The following is a 20,724-nucleotide window of genomic DNA, read 5'->3' as shown; positions in this document are numbered from 1 at the left end:
TCTATCATTTTATCCCTCCAGCCAGGAGGGATTAAACAATATATATATGTATAATATATTTTTTGGCCACGCTGTGCAGCTTGTGGGATCTTAGTTCCCCCACCAGGGATCAAACCCAGGCCATGGCAGTGAAAGTACGGAGTCCTAACCACTGGACTGCCAGGGAATTCCGAACCTTAAATAATTTTGAACAATTAAAAATACTTACTGATTTTAGAAATAACTTCGATGTTCTATTATATTAATATAGAATGAATGCTTTAAAATTTTTTAGTGTAATTAAGCTTCTAAAATGTTAGGCAAGGAAGTAATTTTATGTTTTTGTAGATGAATGCCAGTTTGGGTGCTTTTTTTGATGTTGTTTTTAGAATGTTGACGTTGCAGTCCTTTCCATCTTTATTTTCAGTGTCAGCAGAATCCCAAGTATAAGAAAATGTGATTAATTCTTTCACATTGAAGTCATTTAATCGTTCTTTGCCTAACAGCTGCTTTTTATTCAGTACATTGAACATAAAATTCTAGAGTGCCTTTGTGCAATCATAAATTTTAAATGTGAACCATTCTTCCTCTGAAGTATCATATGCTATTGTTGTTTTGATTTGTCAGTTTGGTAGGCTGTTTTGCTAGAGACTGCTATTGTAGTTGGTTAGGAGGGCATTCTTCTGGGACTAACCCCTTTCCCCAGCTTTGTATGTCACTGTGGTATTTAGTGTTATGTACTGACAATAATGAAGTGGGGAAAAATTGGTTTGACTTGTCATTCATAAGGTCCTTTTATTTCTAGAAAATATTGGAGAAGTGGAGAGGTAGGGTCAAAACAAAGCCGTGGGATTCTTACTTGAATATTTTGGGTCGCAAAGAGCCAGCTTAGTAAATTTCAGCTCCACAAATGTATACTGTCTCTGTGGAAAAAGAAGGGTAATTAACACTTAGTTTCTGACTTGTCTGGTAGGAGACATAAAAGAAATATACAAATAACTTAAATATAATTATATTGACAGTTCCTTGAAAGCAGGACTATGCCTTAATCTTCTTTTTAAAACATTTTACATGCCAAACTCCATACGTTGTAGTTGCTCAGAATATTCTGCAGACTAAACTAACGGTAGTAGTCCTGAGATGGAGATCAGGTGTGGGGGGATCATTTGATTCAGGCCTTTAATGAAAGGTGTTGCAGGTGGAAGAGTCAGTGCTGACTTCCTAGAATTTAGCAGCTGCTGTTCCGTATAGGTCAGTGCAGACCCCAGAACTGTGAACTAGACTGCTGTGGCTCTGGATGCCAGAGGAGGAAGCAATCCAAGGAGATTTTTGCTTCTGGTTTAAGTTTAATGAATCTGACTATTTTTGGTTAGGAGCAGTTGCTTTAAGATTTTCCTTGAAACTTATACCTGAGGCTGTTCCAGTGAGTCTCACTTCCCCTAGGTGAGCCCTCCATGTGCCACTTGCTCTTCCTGATCCTGGTGGAATCCCCTAATTCATGACAGGCACGTTCTCAAGTGGGAAATTTAGCTGTAGAATTTTGTTTATTTTGCTTTTTGTTTTTCAAAATAAACTGAGAAGCATCTTTTAAGAGACATGACGAGAAAGAGTAACCTAGGTGTCTCAGGAGCCTTGATGATCTCAGGTTGTTTGGTATCCGTGAGAGAAAACAGTTTCCAAAAGGAGATGGCCAACGTATATGGAAGTGCAGAGATGTTAAGGGGGGATAAATTCAGCATTCAGTTTAGCAATTAGAAATTCACTGGTGGGACTTCCCTCATGGTTCAGTGGTTAAGAATCCGCCTGCCAGTGCAGGGCACACGGGTTTGAGCCCTGGTCCAGGAAGATCCCACATGCCGGGGAGCAACTAAGCCCCTGCACCACAACCAACTACTGAGCCTGTGCTCTAGAGCACAAGATAATAGTTGAAAAATCATAGGACAAACTAACCTTGTATACTTATTAAAGAAAGGGGCCTTAAAGTATTTTTGGTTCCTTCATATTAGATTTTCTTTCTTCTTCTTCTTCTTTTTTTTTTTTTTTGATGTGGACCATTTTTAAAGTCTTTATTGAATTTGGTACAATATTGCTTCTGTTTTATGTTTTGGTCTTTTGGCCGCAAGGCATATGGGGCCTTAGCTCCCCAACCAGGGATAGAACCTGCACCCCTGCATTGGAAGTCGAAGTCTTAACCACTGGACTGCCAAGGAAGTTTGTAGATTTTCCAATTAAAAATTCTGTGGTAGGGCTTCCCTGGTGGCGCTGTGGTTGAGAACCTGCCTGCCAATGCAGGGGACACGGGTTCAAGCCCTGGTCTGGGAAGATCCCACATGCCGCGGAGCAACTGGGCCCGTGAGCCACAACTACTGAGCCTGCGCGTCTGGAGCCTGTGCTCCGCAACGAGAGAGGCCGCCGTAGTGAGAGGCCTGCGCACCGCGATGAAGAGTAGCCCCCACTTGCTGCAACTAGAGAAAGCCCTCGCACAGAAACGAAGACCCAACACTGCCATAAATAAATAAATAAATAAATTTTACAAAAAAAAAAAAAAAAAAATTCTGTGGTAGTTAATAAAAGTCAAACTTCAGTTAGAATTTTCCTTCAATACATACGACTATGGAAGCTTATATGTTAATTTCAAATTATTTTTTCAAATGGTTTTATTTCCTTTATCATCCTTCTTTAATATTCATTTCTTAACATCTGTATGAGAAAGTAGCCCTTATATGCATATTATAAAATGGAGGCAGTCTGACTTGACCATTAAAATTTTTTTCTAATGTAATAAAGCTGTGAAATTACCATGACGTCTAGTATTTTATGTTAAAAGGGCGATTTATGTTATATTGGAGATAACAAAGAAGCTCTTATGCTGAGGCTTGTGCTGAAATGAGGTTTTCTATAATTCTATGAAATTGTTGTTTGAGTTTAACTTTTTTCTTGAGGCAATTTTGTATCTTATAAGATTTTAGAAACGAATGTGAAATGGAATCTTTAATCATTGTTTCAGTAAATGAAGTCTGTGCTCCTCAAAATGTGAGCTCTGAACCCTTTGGGACTCAGCATTTTTTGTGAGATTTACGACACTTCTCATAAAAGCTTGAAGCAACCTCAGGAAAAGTGAATTATAATGTTAGGAATAGGTATACATTTGTAAAATTATCCTTGTTTCTTACTCCAAATAATTGTATCAGAGTTCATTCCACACCACATCTTATGTGCGTATCGAAGAGATTCAGTGGTTCTGGGTTGAGCTGCAGCAAGGCTGTGCTCAGTGATGGAGCTCAGGAATATAATAATTTTCAACCAAGATGAAAGTTTCATGTCTCATTAAGTAAACAATTAAGTCACAACCCACAGAGATTTATCAGTGGACTATTCCTATATTATTTCAGATATAAACTTACTAATTTGTACCCAAGGGCTCAAAAGCAACAGAGGCATTGACAGAACATTAAGTTCCATCTTGATGTCACAGGTCTCTACAGTGATCTTGCTGTAAAATAGTAGTATTTTCAAGATAATTATGACTGTGACTAACTATGAATGCTGGAGATGAAGAGAATATTCCCACTTCCAGCAGCATCGGTGGGTGGGTGGGTGGCCTTTAGGCTTTGGGCTGTGATTCACTTCATTTTGAGGGTGAAGGAAAAAATCTTTATGATACTTTTTTCCTCACTGATTTTTTCTGCTTAATGTGTTCATTGAAGTCTTTTTTTTAAATCACATTCTCAGTTTTCTGTTGCTTGTCATTTACTAATATTCAGAGCAATGTGTGATTTTATGGCATGTATGCACATTACAGGGGTATTTTTTCAAATTCATTATTTTTCTGTATGCTTTGAGCTAGTTTCTTTTTTTAACTGAAATATATTTCTACATGTACTATGGTTACCTCCATAGGAATTTTTTCAAATTTATTTTGCTTTGTACAGATTTTTACTACTGTATTTCTTTTGTATATGTGACCTATAGGAATTCATTCAAATGTATTAGTTGCTAGTTTCATCTGAAATATAGTACCATTATTTAATACTATATGTGTGATATAGGATTTTATTTACCAGTAAGATTATTATGCTTTTTTCCATGCTAAGTATCTGTTGATCTAAAATACTTAAAAAATAACTTTGTGGTGCTATATTTTATTTTTAGGTTAGTAGACTGTCATTGCATATCCTGAACTTGATATTTCCAACTGGATTCTAGTCTACAGTATATGACCCAAACAATTACTTTCCTCCTACAAAATCACTTTAAAATCACTCTCAATACATATATTAATAAAAGTATTTTTATAAATTGTTTGCCCTAGTTCCTTACATCTTTGAAATTCTTCAGAGAAACAACCAACTATCTGTATGCGTGTGTGTGTGTGTGTGTGTGTGTGTGTGTGTGTGTGTGTGTGTATTTGAAGGGGAGGGGGGAGGAGGGGAGAGAGGAAGAGAGAGGGAGGGAGATGGATGTGGCTGCACTGGGTTATTTCCCACGTGACAATGATTTGCTTGAGCTGGGCAGCAGCTACTGCTTGTCGTGAAGTGTGAGCACTCCAGTTTGCTATACTCAGCCCACTCAGCTAACCCCAGCCCATTCAGACTTAATCTAAACTTAAACTTGAGCTATAGATTCTTTTAAATCATTGTAACTGAAGTAGTCTTCTTGTTTCTTTTCCTTATTGCGTATGTAGTTCTTTCCATTTGGAACCTCTTTCCCTATTGAAGACATTCTTCAGTGATCAATTCCAATTCCGTCTTTGCACGAAAACTCTTATAGTTTCATATGATTGAAAATCTGGCTTGATATTGAATGGAGCAAAAAAGGGATTTGTTTGCTATGAACTGAAAAATGCCTCCTCAAGCACTGCTAAATCCAGAGGCTCAAGAGCTGTCATTAGGATCTGGTATCTCTCCATTGCTAGACTCTCTTTCCATGAGATGCCTCCGTTCTCAGATAGGCTCTCCCCTTGTGGTGGCAAGACAGTGGTCGCAGGCTCTAAGTTTTCATCCTCTCAGCTGCAAATCCAGCATGAAAAAGAACTTGTGTTTTTGGTGGCTTAAGCAAAATTCCCAAGATTAGTGATGATTGTATCTAATTAGCATGGCTTGGGTCAGGAATGCATTTTTGAACCATTTTCTGTAACCAGGAGGATGTAGTGTTTTCGATTTGCTCAGCCTAGGTCACGTGCCCACCCCTGCAGTTAGCTCCAAGGGACCAGGGAGACAGATAAAGGGGAAGAGATGATTACCAGAGGAATATGGGGATGAATGCTGGATGACAAAAATGGTACTTACCTTCACCTTCCTTGCTTGCCCTATTGCAAATTCTGTGTCCCTCTGCTAAACTTCTCTGATACTGATGATCAGCAGCACATATAATATTCTGCTTTGTATTATAGTCATTTGTTTATTCAGTTATTTGCCAGACATTTATTTAGTGCCAGTAATTTTGCAGGCATTGTGCAAGGGGATGGGAATACAAAGATAAAAAAGACACATCAGTTGCCCTTGGGGAATTCACAATACAATATGTATCATTTGTTTCTCAATTGGATTGTAAAGCTTAGGGTGTATCAGAAATATTATTGTGTTCCCTTATAGCATGTTACAATATTTTCCACAAAATAGACTCTCGATAGATAGTATAAAGTTTGTGCATGCAGCTTATTAAAACATAGTTTCATTACTTCAAACTTGCTAGGTGAATGAATCTCAATTTGTGACCATCTTGTTTGTACTCATACCTGAAAAGCATTCCCACTATACCTGTATGCTTCTCCCTTGGCCTGGCAAGAAGCATGCTGTCTCTTTGACAGGCTCCTATGGAGCTTGGTAATTCTTGTATCACAGTTACTTGTTGGTTTATCTTGGCTCCTGTAGTAGAACTGGATATTCCTGAGGGCAATGAATTGCTTAATACATGTTTGTTGATTTCATTCTGTTGAATGATGGAAATGTATGTGCTTTGATCGCGGGAAACAGTTTCAGTTCTTTTTTCACTATCTCTTTATAGTTTATTTGTTCATAAGACTTTGTCAAGATTTTCCCTCAAGTTCTCATTTATGTTTAACAGGCAGATTGGGTTTTGTTCTTCATTCAGTTTTTTATGTGTACATTTTGAACTGGTATTATTTTAATACCTGTCACAAAGTCAGGGTTGGTATTAATAATCAGAGAGGACTTATATCTCTGGAAAGCTACAACTATCTTTAGGATGGGCAACATTATAGAGTTAAAATGAATTCCACTGACTGGCTGGGTGTTTTCTGTTATCCAATCTGAAGTTAACATCCCTCGTTTCTATTTTTTCTGCAATAAAATTCAGGCTTCTATTTCCTGAGGTCTTTGTAATTGCTAATGAAAAAAACTTGGTGTGCTTTGAGAAGGATAAGAGCCCAGATCGAATATTGGCCATATGCCAGGAACTGTTCCTTGCATATATTATCTTTTAAATCTTCCCAACAATTTTATGGGGGTAATACTATTATTATCCCTGTATTGTAGGAGGTAAACTGAGGCTTGGAAAGATGAAGGAACCTGCCCAGGGTCACTGACAGAATTGGGCCCCTAAACCATGTATCTCTCATTACAGAGCCCATGGTGTTAACACCTGGAAAGCACAGAGGCATTTAAAAACCCCAAATTCATACCTTGCCACCCATTTCCCCCCCCCCCCCCCCCCACCCTGAAGGTTGATAGCATCTTGGTGCTGGTAATATATTAAACATTTGCTGGACTACTTTTCTCACCAGTATTCCCAAGAAGAAAATTTTGTGTATTTCTTTTCATCTCTTGTGTAATAACAGTGGTAGAATATAGTCAACACATTACCTTTCATATCTCTAAGTATCTTTAATCCTTTGACACAAACAAAAGTCATTGTAATATATGCAAATAGGTATTTTTCAACTGTGGTAATAAATTTCATCACTTATTTCAAACATTTATTCAAGTGTTTAAAAAACTTTTATGTGCATTATAAAAAAATTAAAATAATCAATAAAAGTGCAGATCAGAAATTCAAGTGCCTCAGAAACCCTGCTTCTTAGAGACCACCATTTCCATCATTCAGCAGACTGCTGTTGGGTCTATGTCTGTATCTATATCTAATATATACACTCCTGCATGCATACCATATATAATTTTCTTTTAATGGTTATATACTATTCCATGGTATGAAACATGGCAAAATGTAATTAACCAGTACCCTTTTGAGTTATATCCATTTTTTTTTTCATTGCATGGAACATCAGTATACATATATCTTTATACAATAAAGTTTGTTTTTTTTTTTTGCATAGGATAAGTGAATAGAAATGAATTTCCCGAGGCATGTTTTGCATTTTTATATATGTTGTCAAATTGTATTCCAGTATATATTGTATTAACTTATACCCCATCAACACTGTATGAGTGCAGTTTTTTTACAGCCTTGCTAGCATGAGATATTATCATTCTTTTTAATCCTTGTTCATCTTATAAATGCTGTAAATAATATCTCTTTGTAATTTTAATTTTAATTTTAATTTCTTATGTTATTTAGTTCTGTTGCATTTTAAATCTTGAAATTTTGCATGATAAAACCTTGAGACTGACTCTTTCTCTGTGAAATTGAGGCCATGACAATTCTAAGCAGACCTAGACATTTTCTCTGGCTTTTAAAAGTAGAAATGTTTCTTCCTTCTTTACATGGTAGAGTCTAATATACAGGTAATATTGTATATTCTTGATGGTCCAGTCATTGTCACAACATTATGATAGCTTTTTGAACAGCCTTATTTTAAAAGCCATTAGGTGTAGAATGTTTTAACCTGGTGGGGTATATCTTCTACCTTTAGAGCAAAACTTCCATATCATCTCTGATATTTTGTGAGAATACCTGGAACTAAATGTGGCAGCCCCTATGTGATATCTGAAATTGTACTGTAAACACAGGAGAACCCCTATAGTATTCTCAGCTTTCTTCTTTACATTCAAGTACTTTGAATTTAAATCAGCCCATTAGGCATTAGTTGAGTTTGTAAGCTTTACTATGCTTTTTGGTTATAGGAGAAAATTAATATTCAATATTTAAAATTTTTTTCCATTTACTACCTTTGTAGTACTTGATATTACTATGCAGTTATATTTTATCCCTCCCCCCACTTTTTGCCTGCAGTAATAGGTGCTAATTATTATACTTTACCTCTGTAAGCATGTTCTTGCCTTTTAGGAATACTTCTCTTAGAAGTTCCTTCCTATTTCTCTTTGACTTTTGACAAAACTGTCTCTGAATCTGCAGGTTTAAATAGACAAAGGAAAAAGCCTATGTTGTTTATTGTCTTTCCAGAAGAGGGTGTAGCAAGAGAGGAAAAGAGCAACTGTACTATCCTATTCCTCTTCATATTTGGCATCTCTTAAAAATTACAGATGACGGAATATTCATCATATTGAAAAACACTCCTACACTTGTAATTCATAAATAATATTGGCATTTAAATCCAAGATGTTCTGTTAACAGGAACCAAAAAGTAAATCTGTCTCCCTCTAAAATATGAAGATCATTGTCCTATGAGACAACGATGAATGGAGAAAACACATATTTAGGACTGAAATGGAAGTCTTGGAAGGAAAAATCTTTTAATTAAAAGCATTACTAATCTCAGATAGATTCAGAGCATCCTTTAATTGTTGCAATGGATCTATGGCATTTACACATTAGAAAAAATAAACTAAATTTTGACATTTGATGCATGAGAAAATATTCTTTTTTTTTTGCCAAGAAATTTATTTATACTGCCAGGATTTAAAAAAAAAAAAAAGATGGATTGCTGCTTCCTAGTACAAGTCACTAATTTCAAGTTTTTGCCTTTAAAAACAAATCTGCGGGCTTCCCTGGTGGCGCAATGGTTAAGAATCCACCTGCCAATGCAGTGGACATGGGTTCGAGCCCTGGTCCGGGAAGATCCCACTTGCCGCGGAGCAACTAAGCCCGTGTACCACAACTACTGAGCCTGCACTCTAGAGCCCGTGCACCCCAACTACAGAAGCCCGCGCGCCTAGAGCCCATGCTCCGCAACAAGAGAAGCCACTGCAATGAGAAGCCCATGCACCGCAATGAAGAGTAGCCCCCGCTCGCCGCAACTAGAGAAAGCCCGCATGCAGCAACGAAGACCCAACGCAGACAAAAATAATAAATAAATTAAATAAATAAATTTATAAAAACAAAAACAAATCTGCTATTGTTTCTTTCACATAAGAATGGTTATTATATACTCCAGAAACACTAAGTTTTATTTGTTGAGGATTCTGATTTTAGTATTAAGCATGTAGAACATAGCAATGTTTGATGCATTGTTTCCATTTTCTCACTCTACCCTTTGAGGCTAGCTAGTTTCTGCCTCAGCTACTGTACTGAAAACGACTTCACTAATACAACCTAGTTACATCTGAAATGCAGATGCCAGTATGCCTTTTCTGTTGCTGTGTTCTGTTGAGCTCTTTGAGGCGTATGTTGTTGACTGCTCTCCTCTTGAAACCCTCCTCTCATGACTTTCAAGACACTTTTGTCACCTTGTTTTTTTAAAATTCTACTGACCTTTAAATATTTGGTCTCCCTCAAGGTTTATCCTTGTTTCTCTTTATTAGTCTCTTTTTCACAATGTTTCCCTAAGGGGTATCATCCTCTTTTGTACATTCAGTTATTGCTTATTCACCAGTGAGTGAATCTTCGTTAATACTGCAGACAGCCCTCCTGAGTTCCAACCCTCTGTTAACAACTTCCGACTGTTTATCACATATCCCCACCTCATTATTCAATCTTTCTAGAGCATGGATGATTATCTAGCACTTTCCCTCAAATTTGTACTCACTCGTATATTTCCTTTACCATTTAATGTTATTATCCTCCATCTAAGTTCCTCAACCTAGAAACCTTTGGTCTTAACCTTAATCTCCATAATCTTTAAGAACAATAAGCAAAAGTATGTAATCTGTGCTAGCTATAGTTGTTATTTAAGTTGTTAATATTTTGTTTGAATTTAATAAAATTTAAGATATTAGATTTTATGAAGTTTTCTGAAATCTTAACTGTGATTTTATTTTTTTAATTTTTAAAAATATTTATATATTTACTTATTTATTTGACCACCTCGGTCTTAGTTGCGGCATGCGGGATCTTTTTTTGTAGCACGAGGGCTTATTTGCCCCGTGGCATGTGGGATCCTAGTTCCCTGACCAGGGATAGAACTCACATCCCCTGCATTGGAAGGCGGATTCTTAACCACTGGACCACCAGGGAATTCCCTAACTGTGATTTTTAAAAAGGTGTCTTTAGCCAGTCCTTTTCAGGGAGGCTGGAGACACGTTCTATAATTTTATATTGAAAGTAGAGAGAAAGCATGGCTTATATAGAAAATTTGATTACACATAGTTTTCAGGATTGTATTTCGGAAAACAAACTAGTTATTTTATATATGAATATTTATATTTGTAAAAATTGATGCTATATTATATATGATAAATATATATTATAATAGTATATATAATGTAAATATATATTACCAAATCTGCACTGACTATTGACGTTAAGTAAAGATCTGGCCAATGAAGAAAAAAATTTAATTCTGCATGCTGGTATTTTCTTACAAAACCAGTTTATTGTTGAAGCAGAGGGAGTGCAATTTTTATGCTGGTTGTCTTTGAGGACATTGAGCACGCATATGCTGTTCTGTAAAATCGTTACAAATAGAAAAGAAATGATTTGTTCACAGCTAAAGTTGTGGGGAAAATGTTATCATTTCTTGGATTGTTGTAGAAACAAGTATTAGAAAAGCTTTTACAGAAGAGAAAATCTATATGATTTTCATAGTCATGGCTGAGGCTTTGCTGATTGTGTGGAAATTGTCCTGTCTGCATAGGCAGTCTGTGTGTCCAGACTTCAAAATGGTCTAATTTTGAAGACCATTCAAAAATGATAACTTCCTTCCTTTTTTTTAATTTAGAATCAATTTATTTTGAATATGTCCTTCTGACATTTTCTAAATAAAAGTAGAAGGTTAAATCATCCAAGGATGTCCTAGAGTTCAAAATATACCCCTTCCTCCAACACATACACGCACACATACACACAAAATGAAACCTTCGAGCTTTCTGTGAGAAATTTAGTCTTGATAATCCATACTTCCTTTGAGGATTGATTTTGTTCTCCTTTTGATGAATTCTGACTTTCTTGTTCCATGGCTGTCATCTCAGTTGTTTAATGATTTATTTTTCTTACTCATAGAATTGAGATAATATAGCTATACCTTGTATTGGTGTCAAGGTCAAAATCTTTTAATTTTATTGATGGAACTGTTATTGTAACCTGAGGATCTCTTGCTGTATATTTAAATCATGTCGTATTGCCTAAAAATGGTCATATCTTGGCTTTTGGTCCAGCAGATACTTTCATTAAATTCCTTTGCTACATCTAGTTTACTTTTCCTTGAGAGAAATATAACGGAATAATACCAGCATCATGATTGCAAATAGATTGTTACCATGGCAACCCGACAGTTTTTAATATTAGAATTTTCTTGTTAAAGCAAAACTTATGACATTGGGGACCTTTCCCTGACTATAAAAACTTTATGGTGTCTCTTCTAGTTGGCATTACCCTGTGTCGGGTAAGAAAACTGTTATTCTTTAACAAGAAAACAGTTAATTTAAACACTTTCTTTGCTCATTAACCCCTCAGCTACTATGTTAGGAAGACCTATGCTTTCTCAGCTGTAGTCCCATTCTTTGGTGTAGGGTCTTTCATAATTAGGTGCCAGTGAGATTTGTAAGAGACAATAAGTAAAGAGAATCACAGTTTCATACTTGATACCAAAGAACTTTGCCACTGACTAACTGCATGAGTGGTCTTGGGAAAATTGCTTAGATTCCCTGGTGCTGGTTTTAAAAATTATACGTGGGAATATTAATCCCTGTCTTATTTGTCTTATGTGAAGTAATACATAAAATATTACTGCCTTTTATTTATAGCAGGGGTCCCCAACCCCCAGGCTGCCGACGGGTACTGGTCCGCGGCCTGTTAGGAACTGGGCCGCACGGCAGGAGGCGAGCAGCAGGCGGGCGAGGGAAGCTTCATCTGCCGCTCCCCATCGCTCCCCCATCGCTCGCATTACCGCCTGAACCATCTCCCCACACACACACCCACCCGCCATCTGTGGAAAAATTGTCTTCCGTGAAACTGGTCCCTGGTGCCAAAAAGGTTGGGGACCGCTGCTTAATAGTGAATATAGGGATAACTAATATGTTTACACCATATTGGGTTTATGTATTATCTCATTTAACTCCCACAATAACCCTGTGAAATAGATGTATTCCTCTCAATTTATATACGAAGACATTTATAAGCAGAGAGCTTAGTTGGTTGGCACATAGATCTCACAACTATTAAATATCTAGGTGGATTTGGAAAAAAGAAAGAGTACTCTTTCTACTTCCATTGCTTTCCCTGCTAATTCATGTGCCTACCATGGTAGCTGGCATATAGTTGACACTGGATATTTGTTGAATAAGTGAATACTGAGCTGAATACTTCTTGGAAATGTAAGACTCAGTAAGACTGACCACTTGTAGGTAATTTCTTGAAGGAAATTAGAAATTAGTAATTCTTCAACAGGGCAGGCCCTATTTGTTTCTATATGTTTCTTTGATCTCTCATTCATTAGGCCTTCATCAGACCTTGTGAGTGGTGCTATGTGTCAGGGACTTAGGTATGCAGAGATGAGTAAGACAGCCTCTGTAGCCAGTGGTCTGGTTGATAATTTGGGTAGTCAGACCCTTTGGAGGGCACATGAACTCCTTCAAGTGTATATGATATTTCCATCAAGACAACTTTGTTATTAAGGCCTAGAGACTGGTCCCTTCTTTGACTTTTTATTAGTATTTAAAAATAACAAGAAATATATGACTCTGAAGTTCTGAATAAATACAGTTTGACATAGACTTCTCAGGTGTTACAGCCATTATGCCAGCTGCGGAGTTCAAGCCAAATTATTATTTGTTCATCTTACATTCTTTTTTTTTTTTAACTTCCTTTATTAAAAGGAATTATAAGAATTAAGCGATGACATATTTTACAGGTGAACATCATAGCTTGTATCTACAAGAAGTATAAAAAAGATGCCCATGTTTTAATTCCTCTATTGCTACTTAACAGTTGTGAATATCAGCTCTAGGCCCTAAAAATCAAGATGAAGAATGAAATACTAAGGAAAAGCAACTTCTTCTTCATCACTGGGTATCATCTTACATTCTTTGAAAGCCGTTTATTGAGTGCCTGCTATGCTAGCCGATAAACTATTGGTTCATTTCCTCAAATATGAAGTCACAGTACTGTCTACTATTCATAGGGGGCTCTTGCCCTTAGAGCACATGGGAAGGGCATTACACTCAGGCTGTAGGTGCCTGGGAAGGCTCTGGGAGAGTCTTTGCAGCTAGATAAATTGGTGACAAAAGTTATCAGGCAGAGAAGCAGCATATACCAAGGCACAGATATACAAGATGTTGCTTTGGGGAAGCTGGCAAGCAATTTGGTATGCGCAGGAGGCAGGGACTTGGTTAGAAATGAGGCTAACGAGAGGCTGGAGCCAAGGAGTTGGGCCTTATCTTGAGGGAGACCCATTTACACATTCTTAAGTTGACAAGGGACATGGGATTTGGTGAGTGAGATGTGCACTTCAGAAAGCTCTTTCTTTCTCAGCTTGGAGGATGTTTGGAAGGAGAGTAAAACAGACCAGGAGACCGCTGCAGTCATCAGGTCAAGAAATGATGTGGTCCTGAAGGTCTGGACAGTTGCAAGAGGCAAGGAGAGCCAGCAAGCAGCGGAGCACCTGCCTGCCTCTTCAGCTCAGTCTTCTCTGCTCACTTACGCTTTCCATCTCAGCTCTCCTGGATCCCATGCAGTTCCAGAGTGCACCATGCTTCTTTGTTTCCCTCTGCCTTTACAGGAGTCATGCTATTGGTTTCTGGTGCCTTCCTCTCAGAACTTTAACCTGACCGATTTGTGTTTATTCCACAAATCTGTTCAAGCATCCACTGCTTTGTGAAGCCTTTCCCAGTTTTTTTTTTTTTTTTTTAATTAATTTATTTATTTATGGCTGTGTTGGGTCTTCGTTTCTGTGCGAGGGCTTTCTGTAGTTGCGGCAAGAGGGGTCCACTCTTCATCGCGGTGCGCGGGCCTCTCACTATCGCGGCCTCTCTTGTTGCGGAGCACAGGCACCAGACGCACATGCTCAGTAGTTGTGGCCCACGGGCCTAGTAGCTCCGCAGCATGTGGGATCTTCCCAGACCAGGGCTCGAACCCGTGTCCCCTGCATTGGCGGGCAGATTCTCAACCACTGCGCCACCAGGGAAGCCCCCTTTCCCATTTTACCCAAGAGGAACTCATGTTTCTACCTTTGGGCTCCCCCTATGTCATATACATACCTCTTTTGCTGTACTTCTATTCATTCATTTGACAACTATTTATTTCACACTCCTATGTGCCAAGCACTGTTCTAAACAATGGGGAAATCAGTCAGTCCAAGCTTCTGAATTAATGAAGCTATCTAAGTTTTAAAAAAAAAGCAGGATTTTGAGCAGAGAAATGATTTGATCTAATGTCTCTTTTAAAAGGGTCACTCTGGTCAGAAAGAGAAAAACAAATATCGTATATTAATGCATCTATGTGGAACCTAGAAAAATGGTACAGATGAACCGGTTTGCAAGGCAGAAATAGAGACACAGATGTAGAGAACAAACGTATGGACACCAAGGGGGGAAAGTGGTGGCGAGGGGGGTGGTGGTGGTGTGTTGAATTGGAAGATTGGGATTGACATATATACACTAATATGTATAAAATGGATAACTAATAAGAACCTGCTATATAAAAAATAAAATTCAAAAATTCAAAAAAAAATTTAAAAAATAAAAGGGTAAAAAAAAAGAAATGATGTGGTCCTATACTCTGGCAGTAGTAGCCATGGCTGCGCGAAGGGAAGAGGGAAGTAATGAGAACATTTGAAGAAGGTAGAGTTGCTAGCGCTTGGGGACTGCCCGCTGTGGACGTATTAGAAAGAAAGAAAGGAGTCAGAGAGGGTGCTCACCTTTCTAACTCGGCAGACTTGAGGCATGAGTGGTGGTACCTCAGAAAGACAGTGAGTACAGCCAGAGGAGTTGACAGTAGGGGAAGAGAGAAAGAGGAGAGGGAGTTGCATGTGTAGATCGTGAATTTCATTTTGGATGTGTTCAGTATGAGATGCTTGTGGGACATCCAGGTGGATGTGTTCTTAAGGGATCTGGATATGTGCGACTGAATCTCAAGAGTGATTTGAATAGGAAATTAAGACTTGAGAATATAGTATATATTCTCAAAAAATAGAGAGATGATCGCTTATTCTGTGGAGGTAGAAATAATACAGGGAGGGGGTGGAAACAATGAAGACAGGAACAGTATGGATGGAACCCTGTGGAACAGGAATATTTAAGAGGCTAATTGAAAAAAAAGAGAAGCCAGCAAAGGTGATTGATTGAGACGAAGAGTCAGAGGAAAACCTAGAGAGAAAGATGTCATAGAAACCAAGGGAGAAAAAACATGACATGATTGAAGTTAACAGTTTCATGCTGTAGAGAAGTCAATTAAGATGAAGACTGAAAAGTATTAATTGATTTCAATAGTAAAGAATCCTTTAGTGAGCTTTGCTAGAGCACCTCAGAGTCATGAGTGCTGGATCTTAAGAAATTGGGCTATGAATAAGAAATAAAGAATAGGATGGGGGTTAGAAAGGTAATAATAGTTTTTTGATTGGTTGGTTGTTTTAAAGAGTTTTGAACTTGGGGGCCAGTAAGGATGCATATTTTAAGGTAAGTGGAGGAGATGGTTATTAGTGATGAAGTGAGATTTCTGAGAAGGTGAGAACACAAACGTGTTCTAGTTTGTCCGCAGTGCTTTCCTAGTACAGATGCGGTAAGAAAGACAGGCAATTACTCACCAAGTGTGGCAGCTGAATTGTTTTTCTTTGTAGTCCTCCTCGATTTCGCCTTCAGGTTTTCTCAACTCAGGCTTCAGTTTTCAATCTTAATACCTAACATCAACTAAAATTACTTTCTTGAAAATGGTTATCCATTGACTTCTTTCCTTCTGTTTTATCATTTCCCCTCACCCCCACTCTCCCTGCCTGATATTCCTCTGTCTTTGCTCAGCCCCTTATAAGGTTGCAGACTGCTGTTTGGGCCTGACCTTTTTACCCCCGAGTGATCTCAAGTAATAGGTTGACAATACCTGCTCGCAGTACTTTGTGTAAGGGATACTTGTAATATGTCATACCGTTTACTGTGTCACATGGTTTATTATAGCACATACCTGCAAAAATTATATTGTACTGTGATGGAGTGACTAGTATGTTGGAGTAGATTTTTATTAGCAATATATTTGCCCATATAGTGATCATATCTTTTTAGTACCTGACAGTTATGGTAAGTTTAAGGTACAGACATATTGATTAGTTGTGGGAGGTAGTAATGACTCCTTTGCTACCTACCTGTATGATAATCAAATTCATTTTTTCCCAAGATGAATATTTTCTTCTTTCTATGGTAATTAGCTTTCTCTTTCTGCAAGTTAACTCTGATAATAAATACTGAATACTTGGCATGTTTTCTCAAGTATGAAAATAAAAACTTAAACGTAATGTGTAAATTACAGCTGAACATAGGTACAGACATATGGTTATTAGTGTTGCTTAAATCATTGGGACTTCTTGTCAACACTGTTACAAATGTTCCCAAAGGGCCTTCAAGTTGCTTCCTTTTCTGTCCCCTGTAAATAAAATAAATACATTTTAAAATGCATGAATTTCAAATTTGTTTTGCCCTTTATTTGGAGGTCCACATATAAACAGCAACAGCTAGTACTGAGAAGTACACATGAACTGGGCTTGTTAGATGCCTCGCAGTCTCTAAACATTTGGTCTAGTGTTTCTGGCTAAAAGCCAGCAGCAAATTATACTTTCCGTGCAACGAAGTTCACTCTCTCAGTTCTCAGAGCATGGTCTGCAACATGTACTCATAAGACATCAAATTTGAATTGTAAATTTGTGTGTGAATATTATTTTACAAGTAGGCAGAAAAGAAACCAAAGGGGAACATTTTCCTAATTTGTTAGCAAGCTGTACACATAATTTGTAACTGATGCTCATCTTGACCATACAGTCAATATTCTATAGTATATGGAAACACCAATAATTGTCAAATCTTTCTTTTCTTTTGATTAAAATCACTTATTAACCTACATATTTTCTGTTGTGCTTAAAAGCTTGCTTAATTGTACCATCATAAGACAACAAATAGTCTTACTTTTTAAACAGGGGAAGTTAGTTATTTTATAAAGTGGAAAATTGCCTGTTTAAAAAGAAGTATATGACCTCAGATTTATTATTACTTTTCTTTCAACTGCTCTGTATTTGGTGATAGGGTAGTTGATGATGAAGATATCAGGGTGGTAAATTATGAAGATTGTGTGTCTAATTATGTGTGTTTACTTCAGAATAAAGCTAGATTTCCCCTCTCCCCGCCACCCCCCAAATCTGGGCAAGGGAAAAGATGGAGTGGGAAAAAAAAAAGAGAATACTATAGAGTTTTCTTTATTTTGTGAGGTGTGTGTGCTTTTGTTCCTTCTGTCTTGGTAGTTGTGGTATTGCTTATTAATATTAGGAAAACTGAACTCGTGACACTTGAAAGAAAAGCAGTGGAATGAAGGATCACCAAATGGCTATGGCCTTGACAGTGTATTGATGTATCTGAAAATCTCACCCTCTAAGTTAAAGTCAAAGTTAAGTCCTGAGGTTTCTTATAAGCCCGGTTTTAACATTAGACAAGCTTTTGTTTTTACAGGTGCACTTCATTTGTGAAGAAAATTCCTGTAAAAAATCATACCTTTGGAGTTTATAATTTAAGAAATTAACCATATATTCTCTTTCTGGGAGCTTTTGCTCTCTCCCTTAACCAGTTTCCTCTCTGCTCACATACCAATATAGTTAACTTTACTGTACTGCCTATAACTGGATCAATCGCATAAGTTTTGAATATCATTCAAACATCCCCTTAAAGTATGGAAGAACGCACTTTTGGTCACCAAGCAGATGGCTTCTTTTAGATCAGTGTACTTGATTTTGCTAAATTATCATTGTTTTCTCCCCATAGGCCCACACACCTATTGTGATAAATATACAGGTGATTCTCATCATCTGCATTGATAGTTTGGAAATTATTTTGAGCAGAGTGGCTCTCTATATTCATAATATTTGCAAGTGGCCCCAACTGAGGGAGGCTTCCATGTAACTACTGACCTGGGTCACCCTCGATTATTGCTTTGAAATCCTGTTGGTGAGTCTGTGGCCACTGCTAGAGGCCACGTAAAATCCCTTCCAACTACTAGCAGCTATGAATAATAGCACATTTACTGAGCATTTACTATGTGCTATGCACTGTGCTAAGCACTTTACTTGAATTATCTTGTAAAATATCCATTTGAGATCGGGGTCATTGGGTGGTAGGTTCACAAACACTGTTAGATCTGCAAAGAAAATGTAGTATCAAAGTACAATTTTCAAAAAGTTAGAACTTGACTCACAGAAATACAGAAAGAAATATGTCAGTGATTTATTAACTTATTAACAAGGGAACCTGTAAAGGTTACTGCTGGTTCCAACATTAAAATATATACACACACACACACACACACACACACACACACACATATCATGTCTATGTATATTGTATCTACATATACATATTGTATCTACATATACTTGTTATGTCTACATATATACAAACATTTATATATATATATAATAAGATTTCTAGGTTGGAGACAAAACTGGTAATGTTCTACAGTCAGTAAAACTATAACTTTTAGGGTTATTATTTCTCTTGGACCCAAACCTACAAGTAACTTGCAGTTCTGCAGTGTCTGCACTCTAATGGAAAAGTACATGACAAAGTCAAATGCGGGGACATTCTTCTAGAGAATTAAATAAACCTTGGGTCAGCCTATTAAATGGTACCCCAGTATGACACTGAAAGAACGTGTGGCTCTCTCACCTTTTGCTTTTTTTCAATTTTTGGGTAATTTTAATAACAATGGCTTCTTTCTATTCTATAATTCCTCACTTGCCTCCACCTCAGCCTGGATGGGGTAGGGGTAGGGTGGAGGCATGCACACAACTAGGACAGACTTGGCAAGTCATGGTACTTCTGTTTCTTCTAGTTTCGTTTCTCTTGGGTAGCGCAGCTTCTTTCAGGTAAGTGCTCAACCCTCGGCATCTTCTCCTTCCTGTGCTCTCCGTGACTGTGGGAACGTGGCTGTCCTTTGGACCTATTGGTTTCTGCTCCTGGTGGTTTACATAGTCTGGTCCCTGACTGGCCTTGGCCCCTGTTCTCTTGATCTCTCCGCTCTGGCCCCAGTCTCCTACTTGCAGCCATCCTGCCCCAGTCTCCACATTCCTCCACAGGGTCACAAGATCCTCTGCACAGTCTACACACATGGCTGTAGGGGGCCAGGAGGGCACTGCCGGGTTTTCCTTCCTGTTCTGTGTTGGTCACAGTTTTGAATCAAATGGGAGGTTTCTCTTAGAGCTGTCATTCCAAAGCCAGGCTACATATCAGAGTCACCTGACGGTGCTTTAAATATATTATCAATGCCTGAGTGCCTCGCCCCAGACCAAACAACATGGGTGGGGGTGCGGTCAGGTGTATGAGGTCACGGGGTGGGGGGAGGGGAAGCTGGGGCGAGGTGAGAGCGTGGCACGGACGTGTACACACTACCAAATGGAAAATAGCCAGCTAGTGGGAAGCAGCGGCAGAGCACAGGGAGATCAGCTCAGTGCTTTGTGACCACCTAGAGGGGTGGGATAGGGAGGATGGGAGGGAGACGCAAGAGGGAGGGGATATGGGGACATATGTATATGTATAGCTGATTCACTTTGTTATACAGCAGAAACTAACACACCATTGTAAAGCAATTATACTCCAATAAAGATGTTAAAAAAAAAGTTCCGAAGGTGGCCCAGGTGGTTCTAATGTGCAGCAATGCCCAGGGAATCAGGTCACCACCAGTGCTGAGGTTCTTGTGCCTTCTTCGTCCCTAATTGTTAAAACTGCAGTTTAAAGAATTTAGAAAACACAGTCTCTCCTGACAAGACTTGGCTTTCAGTAACGTTGTCTTGCGGTTTATTTAAAATCATGGTTTCTGGGTTTCAAAACTGATTATTGAGGCTTTCTCTTTGTATTCGGGTTTCAACAAACTTGAATATCCCTTAATATGCCCTTAATATTCAACAAACTTAAATATTCCAAAATGCAGGCAGGGTCAGGTCCAAGGAAACAGAAAAAATCAAAGCTAACTGAAGCAAAGAAAGTGGTAACTGAAGCAAAGATAGATTTAGTATAACTTGCTCGAAGTCACTTAGCAAGGGATGGAACTGGAATTTGAACCAGATCTTCTGTTTGGACAGGGAAGTAAGTTCTTCCGGTGTCCTGACTCAACAGATAGGATGCCAAATACATTTGTGGAAAGTATAAACTATTATAAACTATTAGATTAGTGATTAGATCATAAGCTTGTAATGAAACTATAAAATGAAATCTTGAGCTCCTCTGACCTAATCATTACTCAAAATAGCATTTATCTGAGAAAAACATTTCTAAGTTAGAATAGCTTTGGACTGTAAATATCAGACTTTTG

At 38.0% G+C, this 20,724-nt stretch overlaps 1 protein-coding gene and 1 long non-coding RNA gene across 6 annotated transcripts in view; one reads left to right on the top strand and one right to left on the bottom strand.

The window, feature by feature from the left end:
• Nucleotides 1-20,724, top strand: part of SMYD3 (SET and MYND domain containing 3) — a 715,741-nt gene that overhangs the window by 213,834 nt on the left and 481,183 nt on the right. The gene's annotated exons all lie outside the window — the stretch shown is intronic.
• LOC132375886 (uncharacterized) lies at nt 807-16,066 on the bottom strand. Its single transcript, XR_009506142.1, has 3 exons — nt 15,974-16,066; nt 8,158-8,247; nt 807-902 (listed from the first exon to the last, which is right to left on the bottom strand). It is a non-coding gene; the product is annotated as an uncharacterized LOC132375886 (long non-coding RNA).

Source organism: Balaenoptera ricei, chromosome 1 (assembly GCF_028023285.1).
Source record: "Balaenoptera ricei isolate mBalRic1 chromosome 1, mBalRic1.hap2, whole genome shotgun sequence".
Lineage (NCBI taxonomy): Eukaryota > Metazoa > Chordata > Mammalia > Artiodactyla > Balaenopteridae > Balaenoptera > Balaenoptera ricei.
Note: the sequence above shows the minus strand (reverse complement) of the source record. Positions and strands in the feature narration are given on the sequence as shown.